Consider the following 18799-nt stretch of genomic DNA (forward strand, 5'->3'; position numbering starts at 1 on the left):
GAGTGGGAATCAGCCATTTTGCACCCAAATGGCTTTTCTCAGGAGGGCAGGTGGGTGCTGAGAGCCCTTAACCCCGGGGCAGAGAAGTGAGTCAGGGCTCCCAGGTGAGCTGTTAGCTTCTCACTGAGGCTTTCCTGCTCCAGGCACAACCCAAGCATCCCATGGGACAGCCCTGTGCCTCACTGCACACCGCTGTGCCAGCCTCAATGCATGCCTCAGCGTGGACAGGGAGGACAAGCCCTCAGCACCCATCCCAACCCTCCCAGCAGCTCCCTCCCTGGCTGCTAGAGCAAACCACCAGTATCTTGGGAGAAATCACGTAGCACAAGGGAAATAAGCCTGTCCAGTTCAGTCCGTGCTTGCTTGGGAGCAGCAGAAGCTTCCAGGCCTGGTGGGGGACAATGTCCCTGCTAAGGGTACGAGTGCCACCCAGTGCTTCAGGCAGAGTGTGTCCCACCCACTGCGGGCTGCAACATCACTGTGCCACTCTCATTGGAGCTTGGGGGCTTTGGGAAAATGATAACCAGGTTTGGGCTCTCCAGGTGCATATCATGGCAGACACAGCTGCAACAGAGGATTTTTTCAACCCGCATTCAGCCCACTAAGCCCTCCTGTAGCTGAGCATCTACCCTGTGGGCTTCCTCCAAAACAGCATCCACCCAGTCACCACATCCTGTTGTTCAGCGATGCCTTCTGCTCACAGCCTGCCCCTTTGCCAGCCTGCCGGCTCTTGCCTCTAGATTTGGGGGGAAGGGGGATCCTTGCTCCAGGGCTGGGAAGCTCCTCTGTGTCCAGCATGGCTCTGGGCACCCCAGGTAGCAGATGCCAAGCACAGGTGAGCAGGAAGGCTGGTACCCAGTCTGGCAGGTGGGCTTGGGAGAGGTGGCAGTGGGTCCCTGACCCTGTGGCACAGCAAAGGGGAGCATCACCAACTGGGCTTGGAGGCAGCCCATGGAAAACTGATATGCGGGCACTTCCCAGCATCCCTGAAGCATGGCCTCTGCATGGGGATGCTCTTGGGATGCCAAGGGAGCAGTGCACAGCTTCTGAGCAAGGAGGTCACTTGCTTTCTTCTCTCCTAGCTTAGAAAAGATCAATTCTCCTCCTGCTGAATCAGCTCCTCTAATGGCCCCGGGTGCAGCAATTACAAACACGTGTCTTTCCTTCAGCGCTGAAAAGTAACACCAAGGCACAACAAAGTCACAGGGCTGCAGGGGACTTGCTACGTTTCTCTAGCAAATATGGACATCGCTGAAGATGATGATCACTGAAGATGATTATCACTGGGAAAGGTCCCCAGGGATCCCCCAGGCCGTTCCCTCATCCCAGCCCAGCACAGCCCTGACAGAGCAGAGGTTTTCTTGGCTGCTGGAGGGCATGGCTGGGGTGAAAGTGGCCCTGGGGGGTGGGGTGTGGAACGGGGCCATTTGGAAACCCCTCTGCTCCTGATAAGACTGTCCCATTCCTTGCCCAAGCGCTGGCACAAGCCAGGGTTGTTTTTATTTATCGAGTCCATCGACTGCATGCTGGGACGGTGCTGGTTTGTATTAACGCCACTAAGTGAGCAACGCCCTTTGTGGCTCCGGTCCGGGCAGGCACTGGGAACGATGTTTGTACTAACGGCCCACGTCACAGCCGAGTATCTCTCTGAGCAAGAGCGTTGGAATAAACACAGCTGCTCGGGGTATTTCAGGACTTAGCTATTTCTGCAGAAAAGCTGCTTTGCTGTCTGACGGCATTCAAACCACTCCCTTTGGCACCCTGCGTCGCACACAGCACCATACACAGGTCATTGGGACAGGCTAAGAGGAACCTGCTTTGCTCAGCTGAGAAAAGAAGATGCTGAAGCTGTTTCCCATCAGCCTACCTCCATCCCAAGCCCTTTGCTCTCCCCACTGGTAGGGCCAGGGAGGGTCTTGGACCAATTCCCTCCAGGTAGTTACACCAGGTCCATGGGGACTGTGTCTGAGCCTTGCTGAAGTCATCAGCCACAGGCAAGGCTCAGCTCCTAGTCACCAACCTGTCCCTAAAAACCTCGACTTTCACACTGGCTCAGCTCCTTTGGTGCTTCTGAGCAAGCTGCAATAAAGCCACACACAAGCCTGTAATGAGCCGTAACCAAACCAGAGCCCTAATTTAACGCCACATAACCAGGCAAGCAGGATGACACAGGGAAGGAAAATTATAATGTCCTTTTGGGGGCACTGGAACGAAAAGTTTCCCTTTATTCCTCCATCTGCTTTTCCCGGGGTGCCTGTGCATGTGAGCTGGCCAGGCTACTATAGGCAGCTGACGGCACCACCACAGCACCGTGGTATCTGTCTGGATACATGCGACAGCTTCCTACAAATCCAAGGACTTTACCTGCTTTAGGCTTCAGAGAAGCAGCCCTTCTCGGAGCAGAGCTGTTGCAATTTCCTGGAGCGTGTGTTGTGCAGGGAAGCATCACCTCTACGCACAGCTGCTGATGGGCTTGTCCTCCTGATGAATGCCATGGCCAGGTGTGGAAAGGACACTCATGGCGCTCTGCCACTTGCTGTGTGGCTGAGCCCATCCTCTGCCAGCATCCTTGCTTACACCGCGTCCATGGGGCTCATTGGGAGCTGAGAGGGAGCCAGGATACAGCATCCCTCCCACGGAGCTGACAGATGCAGAGCTGAGTTTACATGGGAGGTCTGTCCCTGAGGAGCTCATCAAATGGGTACCAGAGCCGCTCATAGCAGTGTTTCCATTGATTTTATTGTTACAAGTTCCCAGCAGGAGAGCAAAATGCTCTTGGTTGAAATGGTGATGAGGGACGTGTCAGGAAAGCTCATGGCAGGGGCAGACAAGGTGCTGCACAGGGACGGACTCTGCCCCACTGACAGAGCAAGACCCCAGGGAGATGAGATGGGGAGGAGACCCCCTACATCTCCCTGTGCTTCTGTGTTCTTGGCCAAGTCCCCCACTGCCTTCACGCTCCCTTTGCCTTATGCCTGGGCTCTGCTCTGGCTCCCCAGGCAAGGAAACTGGAGCACAGGGCTCCTAACCCTATAGGCAGCATGGGCACAACTGCTGCAGGACCCTTGATAGTCCTGCAGCCCCAACAGTGAGTACTCACACTGGAAGGTGAGTACTGATACTGGTGGAAGAAGACTGAGACAAGGCCCCAGGGATGAGGACAGAGTGAAGACAAGGATGAGGATGAGGATGAGGATGAGGATGAGGATGAGGATGAGGATGAGGATGAGGATGAGGACTGGCTAGTTGAAGACCCCAGGCCCATCTTCTTGGGAGCCCCAGCCCTCCCCATGCTGGCACATACTGAACTCTACATCCAAGATATGGGAGTAATTTAAACTGGATTCCCTGCGTCTTGGCTGATGCCTTCATTCCCTAGCTGAACACTAAACCGTCGAGTTAATAAAACTCTTCCATAAAAGCTATAATGCTGGCACTTTTCAAAAATCCTTCTTTTTGCCCCATTGGCGAAATAATCATAAAACATCTGCTGTAAGGTTTCGATTAAACAAAGCAAAACATGTTTATGTTTTAAAGTTGTGAGGAAGTCAACCATGCTGGCACAAACATAGACAGAAAAGTCTCCATAACTTCCCCAGGAGCAGAGGGGACTCTTCCCCCTGCTGAATTTTGGCCAAGGGGCACAGGCCTGGCTCTGCCCTGCTACCATCATGACACTGATAGTCATAGTCCCTGCTGTTCCTGGCAGGATGGGATTTCTGGGTACAGCTGTGCTGGGATGAGATCTGGACACTTTACAAAGCAGCCCAGTGATCTAAGACACCAGCTTCCCATGCAAAAGGTGTTTAAGCTTTTACACACTGATTTTGAAGGGGATGAGAAGCTCCAAGAAACCACCAACGGGGCTGCCCAAAACTCCCATCCTTATTATCCTCAGTGGGAAGGAGCACACAGCCTGCCAGGTCTTCACAGACATGTTGCTTCTGGAAAAGACCTTTTCTTGTTCTTTCTGCCCTGCTCAGGAGTAGGTTAAGGTGACACCTCCAGGGTAAGGGTTCCTCCATTAGCAAAGCATCCCAGCAATGAGTCCAGTGAATTCAATGAATGAAAGCAAGGAAGAGACTTCCCTGGAGCATTTCTGCTGTGAAGACCAAGGAAACCCAAACTCCTTCATGAACACAGCAAAATCTTCCTCAGCAGCTCCCTGGGCCACCAACAAAATATGCATCAATGGGGGTGTGATATGACCTGCATCCCTGAAGCCTTCTAAATCCTAGCCTGTCATGGTCCTGTTGCAACCCCACACTGTTATACAGCAGGTGAAGCTAGAGTTACACGGAGCTGGGGATGATGTCTGTGCCAGGACCACTTCTGGTCTCTCAAGAAGCCCGTTTACATACAGCAGCAACGTGCTTATCAGTCACAGAGAGCCTTGAGTCACTCTCGCAGTCTGATTTGACAGCATTGCTCCTGGCCCGTGGAAGGATTAGCTGACAGACTGGAGATAAGGATTTAGGCTTATTTTGCTACTGTTTGGAAATAAATGACACAGGAAATGATCTGCTTGCAGGGAATGAAAACGGCAGAAAAGCCCAGGGGATGCCGGGGTCATTCAGGCATCAGCAACCACACAGGATCATTGGTCTCAAAGATGTTCATCCCTCCAGTTCAAGCTAAAACCTGTGCTGTTCAGGGCAAGCACCTCTCCTTGCTCCAGTTCACATATTTGACTGAGAGATCTCTGTTAGTATCTGCGCTGGACCATGCCAAGGCACAGCAGCGCAGACAGGTCTTGTGGCCCCAGGTGACCTGCCCTTGCTTGCTGGAAGTCACCAGTGAAGACACTGGAATCAGCCAAGACGCAGCGCTGGGACCAGTCTGTGTTTCAGCAGCACACATCTACCAGTAAAGGTGCGTCAGCAAAGTTCAGTGATAACTGACAGGCAGGAGGTGCAAACAAAATTGGATCAGACCTGGAAGGGGCTGGGAGTATCACTGGGAATAAACTAGAGGGAATTGGGTGACACCCAGGGGACGTGGGCAGGCGTCATCTGTATCTAAACGGTGGGTACCTGCTTGCAGCATGCCGCATGGCTGGCTGGCTTACAAAGTCCCATGGGAGAGGGCAGAGATTGTTTGATGGAAAGGATGGGCTCTGCAGCAGCAGAGAGCTAATAGCAAGATCAAACCCTCATCCACGGCCATAAGGGAGGATAGCTGTCACCAGAGCTCTGCGCCTGCTGTGCTGAAGACCGGCTGGGATCCCACACTCTTGCTCACCCTCCTTGCAGTGTTCTCTGGCAAAGCTAAAGACATGCACACAGGAGGAGCCAAACCCTTCCCTGTTTTGGCAGCTTCCGGCAAAGCTGTGAAAGAGTTTGGCTTTTGCTTTTGTGGTAGTCAGTGCTGTGGTGTCATCACTACTGACCTTCTGCAAGGAGGTCAAGAAAAACTAAGCAGTGAGGCTCTAAAGCAAGTTGTGTTAAAAGGATTTAGTGAAGCATCAGCAGTGCCCTCTGAAAGCACTCGCTAGCTGGCCTGATCCAGCTGTATACCCTGGCTGAGCACGGCAAGCTGCTAAACGGCATAGGCCATCTCACAGTGACCGCAGTGTGAGCATGGCCCCACCGGCTCTGGGCACAGGAAAGCCAGAGGAGGGTGTTGGTGGGCACCGTGGGGTGCACAACAGGTGGGACCAGCCTCACAACAGGTGGGACCAGGCTAAGAAAGCACCAAGCTCTTCTGCTTGGGCCACTGACAAAGTGATTTGGCTTCCAGCCACACTGAATGTTCCCTTTTCCTTCTAACTCCAGAGCTGCAAGCGAAGTCTCTTACACACCACTAATTTAGGCACCTAAATATAGCCATAAGAAGACCACATTTAGCAGCCATGGATGAAAACTTCAGTGAGCAAGGCCAAGCTGAGCACAGACAGGGCCCACGGTGGTCACCACAGCTCCTCCAAACTGGGCATTACAATGACTTGTTAACTCCTTCTGAATTTATCCCAGTACCAGCTGCAGAAACCCACCAAAACCATTTAAAACAGTCAGTCTTCTGCCTTTTCCGTATCTGACACTTATGGCTTAAAAACAAGGATGTGGTCATGATCCTCAGTTCACGTATTGCCAAAATGTATCTTTAAAGTGAAGGATAAATCTTAAAGTTATCCAAAGACATTATGGTCTGAAACGGGTCAAATGAGCAAATACTCTTAACTCTGCCCTGCACAGATGCTGTGATTAGGAAGCATCAGCAACAGGCTCTCTGCTCCTTCAGGAGGTCACACTGGGTTTTGCCAGCCCTGGGGACAATTTGGCTGCACTCTAACTGTGAGCAGTGTGAGTATGAGATGGAGAAGAGCTTTGCCTTTGGGCATCATTACCCTCGGTCACTGAGACAAGCCAACAGCAGCCACCTCGAACGGAGCAGCGTGGTGAGATGATAAACTCCTCACAAGGTTCATGGAAAAGATTTTCAGTTATATCAGTTCACAGATTAAGTGCTAAGCACTGAGAAAAATCATTGTGTGCTCAGCGTGCAAGACTTCCCCTGACCTGCAGAGGCTTCGTAAAAGGGCTGGAGTGGAATAAAGAAGCCCAAAAGCTTTTGCCTCCAGCCCAGGGGGTGCTGGTGGTGCAAGTTGGGATAAGGACAGAGGGACAGGAAGCCCTTTCCTTCATCTCCCTAGGGGGCAGGCAGTGCATCCCCCACCACCCTCAAACCCTGGATCTGGCCCTACGGGGTTCAGGCTTTCTGCAGTACCATTGGGCTCTTCAGGGTGGGATGGATTACTTTAATTAACTCTTAGCACCACTCAGTGGGAAGCCCCGTTACCCAAAACCTGCCCACATGCCGTGTGTTACAGCAGCAATGGATGGAAAGGCTGGTGGGGGCATTAGTGCCAATATAGGATCTCTCAGACGCAAGGGGTGGGGGAGGAAGGAAGAGAGAAGAGGGTTCTAGTTGAGATTGTCCATACAAACCACTAGACAGGCGACACCTTGGCTACTAGCTCAATGCCAAATATTGCTGCAATTCCAGTGAAACCTAACCAGTCCTAAAGATGCCCAGATTTCCCCAGCTCTTGTGCCTACCACAAGGAGCCACATCTGCAGCACCTCTTTACTCAGGCTGGCAGCCCTGCGGTGAGAGGCTTGGGCAGACACAGCACCCACGGGCACGTACATCAAACCCATCCAAAGGGGAAAAAGCAAGGAGATACCCTGCGGTGCACAGGGACATCGTAAGTCAACCTGCAGCCCTTGATGCCAGCTGGCAGGTAGCACTGTCAGCCAGCCAGCAACATTTCTTTGTCACTCAGCATCATTTTTTTCTTAATTCAGCTTTACTTTAGCATTTTTACATGACAGCACAGTAAGCTCTTACGGATTAGAGTTTAATAAAAGGAACAAAACATGGATGTGAATGTGCAGCTCCTGCAACACTTTGGTACTGCTGCTATCTGATAGAGCATAGCATCTCGTGAGAGATCATTTGCAGTTGTATGAATAATATATTTTTAAAAGTTGCAATTTTTCCAATACCACTTTCTCTGACCACCACTGTTAATACATATAGATCCCCTGTGATCACCTTTTAACTTAAGAAAGTCCAACTGCTGTTTCTCTCTTAACATGGCACCTTCTTTAAAACTTATGTCATGCTGAATTTTTAATACAGCTCATAAAAATATTTGCATAGGAAATGTATTCTTGTTTGCTACTAACATGAGAGTGTGGGAATATATTTCACTCTGCATAAATACAAGTACACTGGAAACTGTGGAAGTGAAAATAAATGTCCTCACTCACAGATGCCCCATATTTAATAACAATAAATGCCAATAGCATGAAAGATGAATTACGAGTGATACTGTTCTACTTACTGAAAGAGCTCAGTCTGCAATTTAATGTCAGCCACAGTGCTCTCTCCCTCTCTCCAGCTCTCCATGATGGCACTTGAACTCAGGGATGCTCCAGAAATAGCACTAGGTATTTCAACCACGTGAACAATTATGTCATCTCAACAACACATTCTTGTGTGTAGGTTTCCTTTAAATCACAGTGAAACCTGGAGCAGGGCTAGGAGGGGTTTGTCCACTAGTCCACCTTGGTTCATGGTGGGAGCAACTACTTTTAAATTGCTTCTGACAGTTGCTTGCCCAGCACTTGACCCAGTCCTTGGGGTGTCCAGCACAATGTGCTCTCAGCGGTGGATTGTCACACTCTGCTCCCATCACCTGCATGGCCACTTCTTTTGAAACCTCCCCCCTGGGATGGTGCTGCCAACCCATCTCCTGGTGCTGGCTTTCAGCATGTCCCTTTCACATCCACTGAAACCCTTTCCCTACGCATTTTGCTGCCATCTTACAACCTCAGAGCACTGCCTTTCTTATCTTGCCAGTGCAGGACCTCTTTAGGGGTGTGCATCTCTTTGCCCCTCCCTTGCTTCCAGCCTCTTAGCTGGCCACATTGTCCTTGCTGCTGTCCTGCTCCTCACGTCCTTCAAGCCAGGTACCCCAGAGTGGAGCTGAGGCCTTTGCACTGCTACGTGACACAGCAGGATCAGCTCACATGTCCTGCTCACCCCTCTCTTCCCTGTGCTCTCCAGTACAACATCTCTGCTACAGCAGGGCACTGCTGGCAAGTGAGATTTTTTCCTCCTCTTCAGTCGATTATTCCTATCTCCTTTCCCTCTCCTCCTATTTAGCCTCCGTCCTCACTGAAGTGCATCCTGTTTACTTCAGACTGTGTCTCCCATTTGCCACAAATTAAATGACTTGCTCAGCTTCTCTCCACCTGCTGCACAGGAAACGGCCAGGCCAATAATAAACGCTGCACAAACACTCCCAGGCCTGGAAACCAGATACACTATTAGTCTGGACTACGTGGGATGTCACGCTAAATCGCATCAGCTACGACTGAGTTACGCTGCAGCATGCAAATCAGGGCTTAAAAGGGGTCAGCAAGAAGCTGGACGCAGCACAAGCATGGGAAAAAGCTGCTGCTCTTCCCCAGGATCCGAACTTGTTACAGCAGCTGAGAAATCCCTTCCTGCCCCACAGACAGACAAGGCTCAGCTGTAACCCACTGTGGACTCCGTTTGCCCTGGGAGCTCCTGGTTAGCAGCTTTGCTGGTGTCAATCCTCTCCTGAAGATGGGCTTGGCACAGTGCTGCTTGGTGGAGGATGCTCATCGCTGCCTGTTGGGACATCTCCTTGTTGAAGCCATGCAGCCCGCAGTGATGTTGAGGTTGTGTTACACAGTCCCTGTTTATGTTCACAGTGACCCAACGGCGTTAGACTGTCCGTAAGGGTCTGAGTAAGAGCAGTATAGAGAAGAAGAGGATTCATCCTGGCATGACTGCAAATGCAGGGCCTAAGGACTGCATATCAGCCACAAGCAGACAGGACAAAACAGTGCAGGAAAAAGCCAGTGACGTGCTGGGAGGTAGCTCAGGGAGTGCTCCTGGGGGGCACGGGCACCCGTGGAGCACCTCACCTCCTTCTGAGAGACAATGCCAGCAGTGAGCAGCTCTGCCCTGACCTGATTAACAATTGCTGTGCAGGAAGCAGACCTGAATATCGGCTCCCTGGCACGTAGCGATGGGGATGCAATGGGGTCGCAGTTAGGGATGCTCCTGTCCCACCAGCAGACCCAGATTCCACATGCACTGGTGACTTCTCCCTATCCATGTCTTGCTCTGGCCCTACCACCCAGGAGCATGGGGTGTCCCGGGTCCTGTCTGCAGACAAAGATGAGCTGCGCTCTGACTAAAAATCTGATCTAGAGCCTGTGTTAGGGTAAACTGTCTGGGTGGGAGGCAGTCATTTTAATGACAATTCAGTCTTAAGATGCTGACCTGACTCCAGCCCAAGTTTTTGTACTAAGCTTCTTGACATCCTATTTAGAAAAGCATTATTAAAATCTAATTGCCTCATGCATATATTGCTGTTTTAATTATAACAGAAGCAGAAGAGAGATGCAAGCAGTAATCAAACTCTCTGATGCTAATACATATCTGAAGTAGGAACTGGCCAAGGGAAAAGCCAATCCAACATCATCTATGGAAATCAGAGGGATAAATTCTTAGTGACTGTCTATGCAGCCAACAGCACAGTCACAGTGTGGCCAGGGGCCACCCTAAACTGCTCTTTGCTTTGAGTCACTGACCAGGATGCTGCACCTGAATTAATTTTACATGTTCGCTGTTGTGTCTCTGTTGTACCAAAATGTAATTACTTCAGTGCCATGGACCAGTTAAACCCATCTGCTCAGCTGGCTGCTGAAACTAATGGATCTTCTTTGCAACAGAGTATTGCAAAATTAAGGTAGGCTGGGAAGAAAACAATGTAGAAGTCATTAAGGCCCTTAAGATAAGCGCTTCCCAAGGTAATCTCTCCATTGTTCAGCAAGTCCCACTAGTACCAAAGAATGGAACAAGGTTAACCAGCAGCTGGCAGCTTCAGCAAGACAGTGGCCAAGCTGGCAGAAGCAACTATCTGACAATTAATTGCAGATTTGAGGACTAGAGTGAACATGTTAGCAGAAGTTAACTGAAGCTGATGCACATGCCTAACACTAAATGGACAGTTCCGCTACATTAAGAGAACAACAGTGGTACAAAGCCTGTCACCTTACTGAGGCTGAAAGACTCAACACACCAGCAAATGTGGCCTGATCCTCACCTTGCTCTTTGTGTTGCTGGAGCTGGGACAGAGGGACATGGCCAGGGCAATGTTGCCAGGCAAACAGCCAGCATTTGTCCTGGAGGGCCCGTGGAGAAGGTATCATCTCCTTTGTGGAGATGGCAGAGATCTTGCCACATCTGGATACCAGTTCTGGCTGCAGATTCCCCCAGCATGGTCAGATCATCATCTCAGGAGGGGTCATTTCTTTCCAGGCTCTCCTGTTTCTGTTCTGACCTGAACCCATGCATGGATCGTCCTGGTGTGAGGAGCTCCCTGAAACCCAGACATGTTATCAGGCTGCAGGTCTGGAGGAAGTAATAAAGACTGAACAAGAACCTGGTGATATTTTGAGAGTCCTCAAGATGTTAACCAAAATTTTTCTTCTCCACTAGCACAGAGGAGATACCTAAACTGACCTAGAGGAATGGTGGATGAAATTGCTTTGTAGAAATAAAGTCACAGCACCCACCTATAATCCCACTGCTTCTCCACAAAACAGTTAACTATGTAGATCCTGTGTGTGAAGAGCTGTAAGATGTAGACACCACAAATGCTAAGACGTGGTGGTTTCTCCAGGCACTTTGCTGATCATGCTCTTGCCCCTCACTGCAGGGGAGTGCTCAGTATCGTTTGAGAGCTGGGTGAAATGCAGTCTGACGAGGGATGAGCCCATTGCCCTGCTGCACGCCTGGCATTGTGCAAGTGCCTTGGCATCAAGAACAATCCTGAAAAGAGATATTTTCACAGCTGGCAACCAAGCAGGACACAAAAGAAAGACAGAAGGGGGCTGCTTGTGCTCAGAAAATTAAACCCAAATTTAATTCTAGTAATTACACTTTCATTAACACCCTATTTGCCATAAAGATGGATAAAATCCCTCAGTGAAAGCTGCAATTGCTGCGGAAGTGAGAAGAACATAACTGGGGAAATAGTGCCAGCCTCTCCCTAGCCTGTAAAATCCTTAAGAAGCCTGGATCATTGTGAATGGTTATTGTCTGTAATTTAACTTCCCCAGCAACCATCTGTAAATGAGCCAGAAATCCAGTGAGAGCAGCAGAGAACCTGTAATAGAGCTGATTTATTCCAGCAATCCCTGATTTAGCCATAGACAAATGCAACGTTTCCTATATGACCATATGGGGCTTCAATTCTATTGTGGCAAATACAACATGAAACAAACTCTCATGTTGCTCCCCGCTGAAATCACACCATGTTGCAGGCATGGGATTACCGACCAGGATAGGCTCATTAATGTAATTCTGAGCCCATGGACTGCAACTTGGTCTGGGCTCTGCACTGAAGCAGGATCAAGCACAGCTGAGACCAGCCCTGGCAGATCTTTTTGATACTTTGTGAACGTTTTCACTGAATTATCTTCCTTGATTTCAGTTCATCTCTCCAATGTTTCAAGGTCATGTGGAGATTTGATGAAAAGTCTTTCAAAGTCCTTGTGACACACCATGCCACCAGGCCCCCTCAAGACTTAGATCCAGTCTTTTTAAGTGGACTGTCTGCTAGATCATCCAGGGAATGAATGGGAAATTTTAAATTCCAGTGAGGACACCAACCAACCCCCCAAAATAAATCTGCAGACTGCTCTGAGATGTTATTCCAGCTGTCCCACTGATAACCACTCTTTTGGGGTGATTTTTCAGCCTGTTACTCTTCCCACTTCTGGTGTAACCTTTGCAATCTCCTGGCTTAGCTCAGCCATGCACTTGTCATGTGGATTGGCATCAAAAGTCTGAAGAAAGGCAAGTACAAAACCACAGGAGAAGGTTCCCTCAGGAGAGACAGGTAAAGCCAAGCATGGCTGCAGAGGCTGTGGGTGAGAACCACATTCAACCCCTGTGTAATGCCATGGCATAAGAGTAGCTGTCAGTCTAGTAAGAAGCCTAAGTGTTCGATATTTCCTGTTGTACAGTAGACAAAGCTTCAGCAGATTTTCTCCAGAAGGCTGCAACGCAGGCAGGCAGCTTCAAGCCAGAATGTGCTAATTAAGAAACACTAGGTGAGTGTTAATGAAAGAAGCTTTGGGAGGTGGGAAGGACTCACCTCCAGTCCTTGGTGCTATGTGGTTTTATATCCTCAGACACTGGAAAAAATGAAAGGAGCTTTTTAGGGAGGAAAGAAATAAGATAAGCAGATGCCAACTGTGCTGGCTCAGTGCTTCTGTTCTGTGCCCCTGGTGATGAAAACCATACTGTAAAAAGTTTTCTTTTTCAGCTAATGGATAGGTGGGTTCCAGTTTCACCTACATAAAGAGAGGCAGAAGGCAGTTTTAGGGCTGACCTGAGATGTTGACAAACCAGATTGAGTCCAGCAGAGACTACCAAGATTGTCGAGGGCTGGAGGATTTGCACTGAGGAGACACGAAGGGTGCTGGGCTTTTTGAGCCTGGAGAAGAGGTGGGTTTGGGTCATCTAACAGGAACCTGCCAGCACCCAAGAGAGGGATATCAAGAAGACAGAGAGGGACTCTTTATGGGGGTGTGCAGCAGGAGAATGAGACACAACAGCCATAAACTGAAAGAGGGAAGGATTCAACGTGATAAAAGAAAGTTTTTCTCCACAGTGACAGTCAGCCACTGGAACAGGGCTCCAGAGAGGCTGTTGGATATCCAGCCTTGGAGGTTTTCAAGATAAGCCTAAACCCTCAGCAACCTTGTGTAATCTCACCCTGCTTTGAGCTGGAGGTTGGACTAGAGACCTCCCAACACCCCTTCCAGTCTGAACATTCCCATGGCTCTGTGATCCCACGATGTTCTTCACCACCAAGTGCAAAAACGGAAGGATGAGGTTTGCAGCTCTACCCTACTCTGTTGTGCTTTTATTGCAGGCAGCATTTCTAAGCAAATGTTCTCTTAAGCATTTATTGCTTATAGTGTCAGGACTGGTGCAGAGCAATCCAACCCTCAGTGGGGCAATTCCCAGCCCCCTGGGAATGCTGGCATGCTTTAAGAGGGGACGAGCTCCCCAGCACTCTCCTCCTAGAGTATCCAAAGGTCAAGGAAGCTGTACAGACTGGTTTGAATGTTGGTATTAGAAGGTTAAAGAGAGGAAGAAGGTGTCCCAGTGAAAAATGACAACTAGGAAGCACTGGAAAAAATCTATGGAATGTAGGAACCTGAGGCAGATGGCTAGAGGACCAACAGGAAGCTGGACTAAGAGTCTGTAAGAGCTGGCACCATGGGGATCGGAAAGTGAGGGCTGGTTCCCTGCCCTTACTGACAAGTGGGAAAGCTCCAACCTAACATAAGAGGGGAGCTTATATGATCCCAGACATGTGGGGCAAGTATATCTTTTTCCACTAGGCTTATTTCAATGGCAGAAAAGGGTTAACATTGATTTTATGCTGACCCATGCTCGCTGTTACTTTAACACCTTGTTGTCTCTGAGTGCTTACAGTTTGATTGTTTAACACATGAGCTAATAAATAAGCCAGAATCAAGAGAACTGAAGAGTTCAGGAATCTGTAAATCTCTTCGTATACAGCTACCTGGCTTGTTACAACGTCTTTATAAAAGCTATGAATCTCTCTCTATGATGATGCCTGTCAATCCTTGATCATTTCAAGAAGATCAAAGGCAGAAGTAGATTTAATAGATTTTAAGCCCAGAAATAAACATTATGATTCACACAGCCTCAGTCAGTAAACTCATCACACCAATAACTCCTCTTGGAGCTAAAGCACATCTTTCAGTAAAAGACAAGGAGTTTTGACCTGAAGGAGTTAGAGGGATGCAGACAAGCTAGTGCTGTGCTAAATATGTGTGTTCTAGTGCTTGTTTGAATTTGGTCATCTTCCAAATCACATTATAATATCTCTTTCTGCTAATTTAAAGAGCCTTTCCACCATTGCACATCCCTTACCATGCAGGTACTTTTAGGCTGAGATCAAGTTATGGCTTTATTTATTAGTGAGGTCCTAAAAAGCTCCTTGAAGTTATGTTACCTAGATCAACCCTCTTGCTCTTTCCAGACTTAGTTTGCATATTTTATTAATCAATCATCTCCATTGAAGTGTCAACCTTGGATGTGTGCACTGCAGCTGGTGTTGGATTTGCTAACACCACTCCCAAACACGGGGCCCTGGTTTCGATTCTGTTCTGAATTACTCCAGTGAGGCAGCTGGACTCTGTGTTTCAGTGCCACACTGAGAGTTCACGCTTTCCTTTACAACCTTCAAGCCTCTTTCAGCATCTCAAGTTCCAGGATGCAGCCCCAGAGCTGCAAGGGCGCTTTGCATGGGATTTGCATCCACCCCGTGCCACCTTCTTTCTGGTTGTGCTCTGATGGGCGTTGCTAAAACACCACTGTGGTACTGAGTCATCTGTGCTGGCCTCTCAGACCTTCTTGCTGCTGGTGCTCTTTATGCAGCAGCAACACTCACATCTGACACTGACAGCAGTATCAACAGGAGCAGGGTACAAAAATACCCTGCTGAACCTTGCCAGACTCATCTCTATCACACAGAGACCCCTGCCTACAGTTACCTTTAAAGATCTGCTGGTCCTGGCTCCCTGAACCTGAATCCATGCAGGTTTTGGGTAGTGCTTTTTCTTTTAAACAGGGTGTTTAGTTTTAAGAGGAAGTCCATGTTGAACCATTCTTTCAGGCTACAAATAGTATCTTGCAACAGGTTTATCACAGGCCTGAGTCAAACAGCATTTTCCACGCAAGGCTGAAAACCAATGGAGTAGTAAGTGCATAGGGAGCGTGATGGTGTTTAAGAGGTCTCACACTGATGGACAAGCAATTCTTTCTGAAGCAGAGGAAACAGCTTGATTGCAATGTTTAAGTTTCTTCTAATTCCCTCAACTGCATCACATAACGTGTGGCACTTCTGTGGCACCTTTCAGCACAGTCCACCCAAGCCTTTTACTAACTCAGGGCTTACACACTCACAGGAAGGAACAAGGACAAGGTATAGTCAGTGGTTTCACTGCAGCCTGCAGAAAGCAAAAACTGTCACTGTGACGCACTGTGAAGCATGGAGACACAGGCTGCACCTTCTCCAATGAACCCCTGCCAGTGACTCCAAGCTGGGTAAGGAGCAGGGATAGAGAGGAGGGGAGAAGCCAATTTCCTTGCTCTTGGGAAACCCTGCTCAGCCTGTGACCAGAACTGTTACAACTATTTCAGAGATAAGGAACTGAGGGCTGGAACTTTCTCTGCCAAGCCCTCTCTCTTCCTTTGCATGTAGGCAATGGTGGTGTCCCATTTTCTTGTTGCTTTTCTGAGCTACATCTCAGACTAACCTTGACTTGAAATGAAGATCTGACTAATTGCAGAAGACCTTGCCTACAGCATCAGCCTCTAAAAAATCATGGCTGGCAGCACATCCCTGGCTATGAGCAGGGTACAAACACCCTGAAGAATGACATTTCCTACAAAGGCAAGGGGCAAGCAGCTTGGCATTTCCCCTGCTACTGTAGAAGGGATGACAGATCCCTCTGCAAGTCTTCGTCCCCTACAGCCACGCCAGCATTTCCATCCTAAGAAACTGCACTTCAGGCCCAAGCTACCCCAGGATCTCCCTGTTGCGGGAGCAGGACCCAGACCCCTCTCCTTCGCCGGTGCTTTAGGCTGGAAAACCCTGTGAGGCTGGGCTGAATGAGACGGCTCCTCCACAGCCCTGCCTTTGGCCTCGTGGCAGGGGATGAGCAGAGGTTTCTCAGGCTTGGCTTCCCTTTTCCTTCTGCAGCCTGAGTTTCCCAGCTCCCAGGTTGCAGGAGCCATTTGGGCTGCAGTGTTCTTACAGCGCAACTTTTCTTCTTGAACAAGCAGTTGCAATTGAAACCAAATCCATCAGCCTTTTGCTCTGCTCTGTTACAAACTCTAACCATGCAGCAAAGCCTGGTGTGCTTTTTTTATTTAATGGCATGAAAGACACTAAATTATTAATTTTCTGCATTCCCACTGGGTGTTCTTTGGTTGCCCAGGCCAGATAAAATGAGTGCTTTTCAGTTCCTTTTCCTTGCTTGGCAGGTTCCTTCAGTGCAGATTAAAGCAGGAGGCCTAATCCTGGAGAGGGATGAGCATCCTCCAGTCTCATAGCTGCATTTGCAAAAGCTGTTGCTGGTCATTCTGGTTTTGGTGCCTGACTTCTGACAGCAAGTCAATATAATCATCAGAATGTCAGAGGAGGCAAACAAATAAGAAAGCAGAGACTGAGCAGTGCTCACATCCATGGTCCCTCCGTGACCCTGGGAAGGCACCTTTCCCCTTTCCTGCAATCCCCAGTCCTCAGGATATCACAGCTGACACCAGCAACCAAGTGGGGACATGCCTGCTCTGGCTGAGCAACACATGGGTTAGTGTACACCCAGACAGCACAGGCTGGCAGGGAAACACAATGCCTTTTATTAGCTAAATTAATATATATCTGGAGAATAAAAGACAAGCTTTAGGACACGTGCATTTCTCTTTGTTCCCAGGTATATTTGTTTCCCTAACAAAGGGTGTTATCTGTGCCCACATGCTTTGGCTTGCTTACGCTGTTTGAGACCATCCTGGCCACAACAGCCCTAGCCCCGTGGGAAGGCAGCTGGTTTCATATCGGCTCACCTAACGGCCTGAATCGGAAGCATTTATCTTGGGGAATTTCAGAGGATGACAGGGATCAGAAAGCTGAAAAAGGTAAATGCAGTAACTACCCTAAAAAAAGAGAATCACAGACCCTTCAGATTAACCTCACTTTTCAGAAGATGAGTGGAACAAGCCAACAACCTGTAAGTGGCTGCAAGGAGATGCGTCACAGCTAACACCGATTTATACCAAAGAAGTCATGCTGAACCAATCTGATTTCTTTTTGCAACAAGATAATTGACCTTGTGGACAGGAAAGACACGGAAGTCATTAATCTTGACCTCAGGAAGACTTTGCCATTGCCTACCGTGATATTCTGATTCTCAAGTAAGGCAAAAGATCTATATAAAGTGGGTGGAAGCTGGTAAGACCCAGCTGAATAGCTGTAACCAGAGCTGTCAGCACAGAGTTGTGTGCAATGCTCACAGCTCTGTGGTCTGGAGGGGATCTGGTCAACATTTCTGTTAGTGCTTGGACACTGGGACAGATGGGAAGGCTGCAGGTGTCCAGGAAGGCAGGACCGGAATTTGAAATTACTTTGCTGGACCAGAGATGTGACCTGGAAAACCTGTATGTGATTTAACAGGGACAAATGCAAGATATTGCGAGTGAGCAGGGACAATTCCCTGCACAAATACAGGATTGTGGGGAGGGAGCGTTTTGGCATCAGGGCTGGGGTTAGAGGGATAATCACCTGGATGGGACCTGGCACTCCTGTGATGCTCTGAAACAGTCAGCTGTGCCACCGCAGAGAAATAGGAGCATCATGGCCAAGGATGTTAAAGGATCCCTCTGCACTGGGGAGGGCGTTGGCAGAGCTGCACCCACAGGACACCATGCAGCAAGGGCACAGCGCGTGGGACGTCATCTGAGGAATAACAAGGAGATTTCAGCCCAACGGGCTGGAGGTGGGAAACACAACACTGCCCAGGCAGGATAGGTCTCTGCACTGACCAGGACCCTGTGGGGGGTGAGGACCTCAGATGCCCCCCACATTGGGAGCAGTGGGATCACAGGCAGCTCCCTGGTGGGATGTGGGAGTAGGGGAGAGCAGAGGATGTTTGCCCTAAGATGGCCTCACATAGTTGGTGTATGGCATCCCATCTCGCAGAAACACTCAGTGAATTGGAGCATAACCGCTTCCCTCCAGGAGAACCCTGAAGCGGCTTTGATTGCTGCCATTGCCTCATCTCCCACAGCTGGCGAGACTGTAAGGCAGCCCCTCTTCTCCTCTGCTTCGCAGGGCTCTTCTCTTCCTTTTCTCCATGGGATAAAAATAATCCTTTTGCGTCAGCTCCATCACCGTGAGCAGCGAGACATTTTATTCATCGGCGATTCCTTCCCTCCTCTCATTTAAACAATTCCCCATTGAGCCCATCAAATTAATTTGAGCAAGGACCATTTATTTGGCCTGCCTGCTGGCGCAGGTGTCTCTCTTTTCTTTGAGAGGAGGCTGGTAGGGAGCATGAGCACGAGTCAGGGAGAGGCTTGGCAAGGGCTGGGAGCAGCACAATAGTTTCGATCAGGGCATGTAGGGGCATGGAGGTCTGTAGAT

At 49.2% G+C, this 18799-nt stretch overlaps 1 protein-coding gene across 3 annotated transcripts in view; it reads right to left on the reverse strand.

Moving 5' to 3' along the window:
* Positions 1–18799, reverse strand: part of DNAI1 (dynein axonemal intermediate chain 1) — a 161753-nt gene that overhangs the window by 738 nt on the left and 142216 nt on the right. The gene's annotated exons all lie outside the window — the stretch shown is intronic.

The sequence above is a fragment of the Balearica regulorum genome, chromosome Z, assembly GCF_011004875.1.
Source record: "Balearica regulorum gibbericeps isolate bBalReg1 chromosome Z, bBalReg1.pri, whole genome shotgun sequence".
Lineage (NCBI taxonomy): Eukaryota > Metazoa > Chordata > Aves > Gruiformes > Gruidae > Balearica > Balearica regulorum.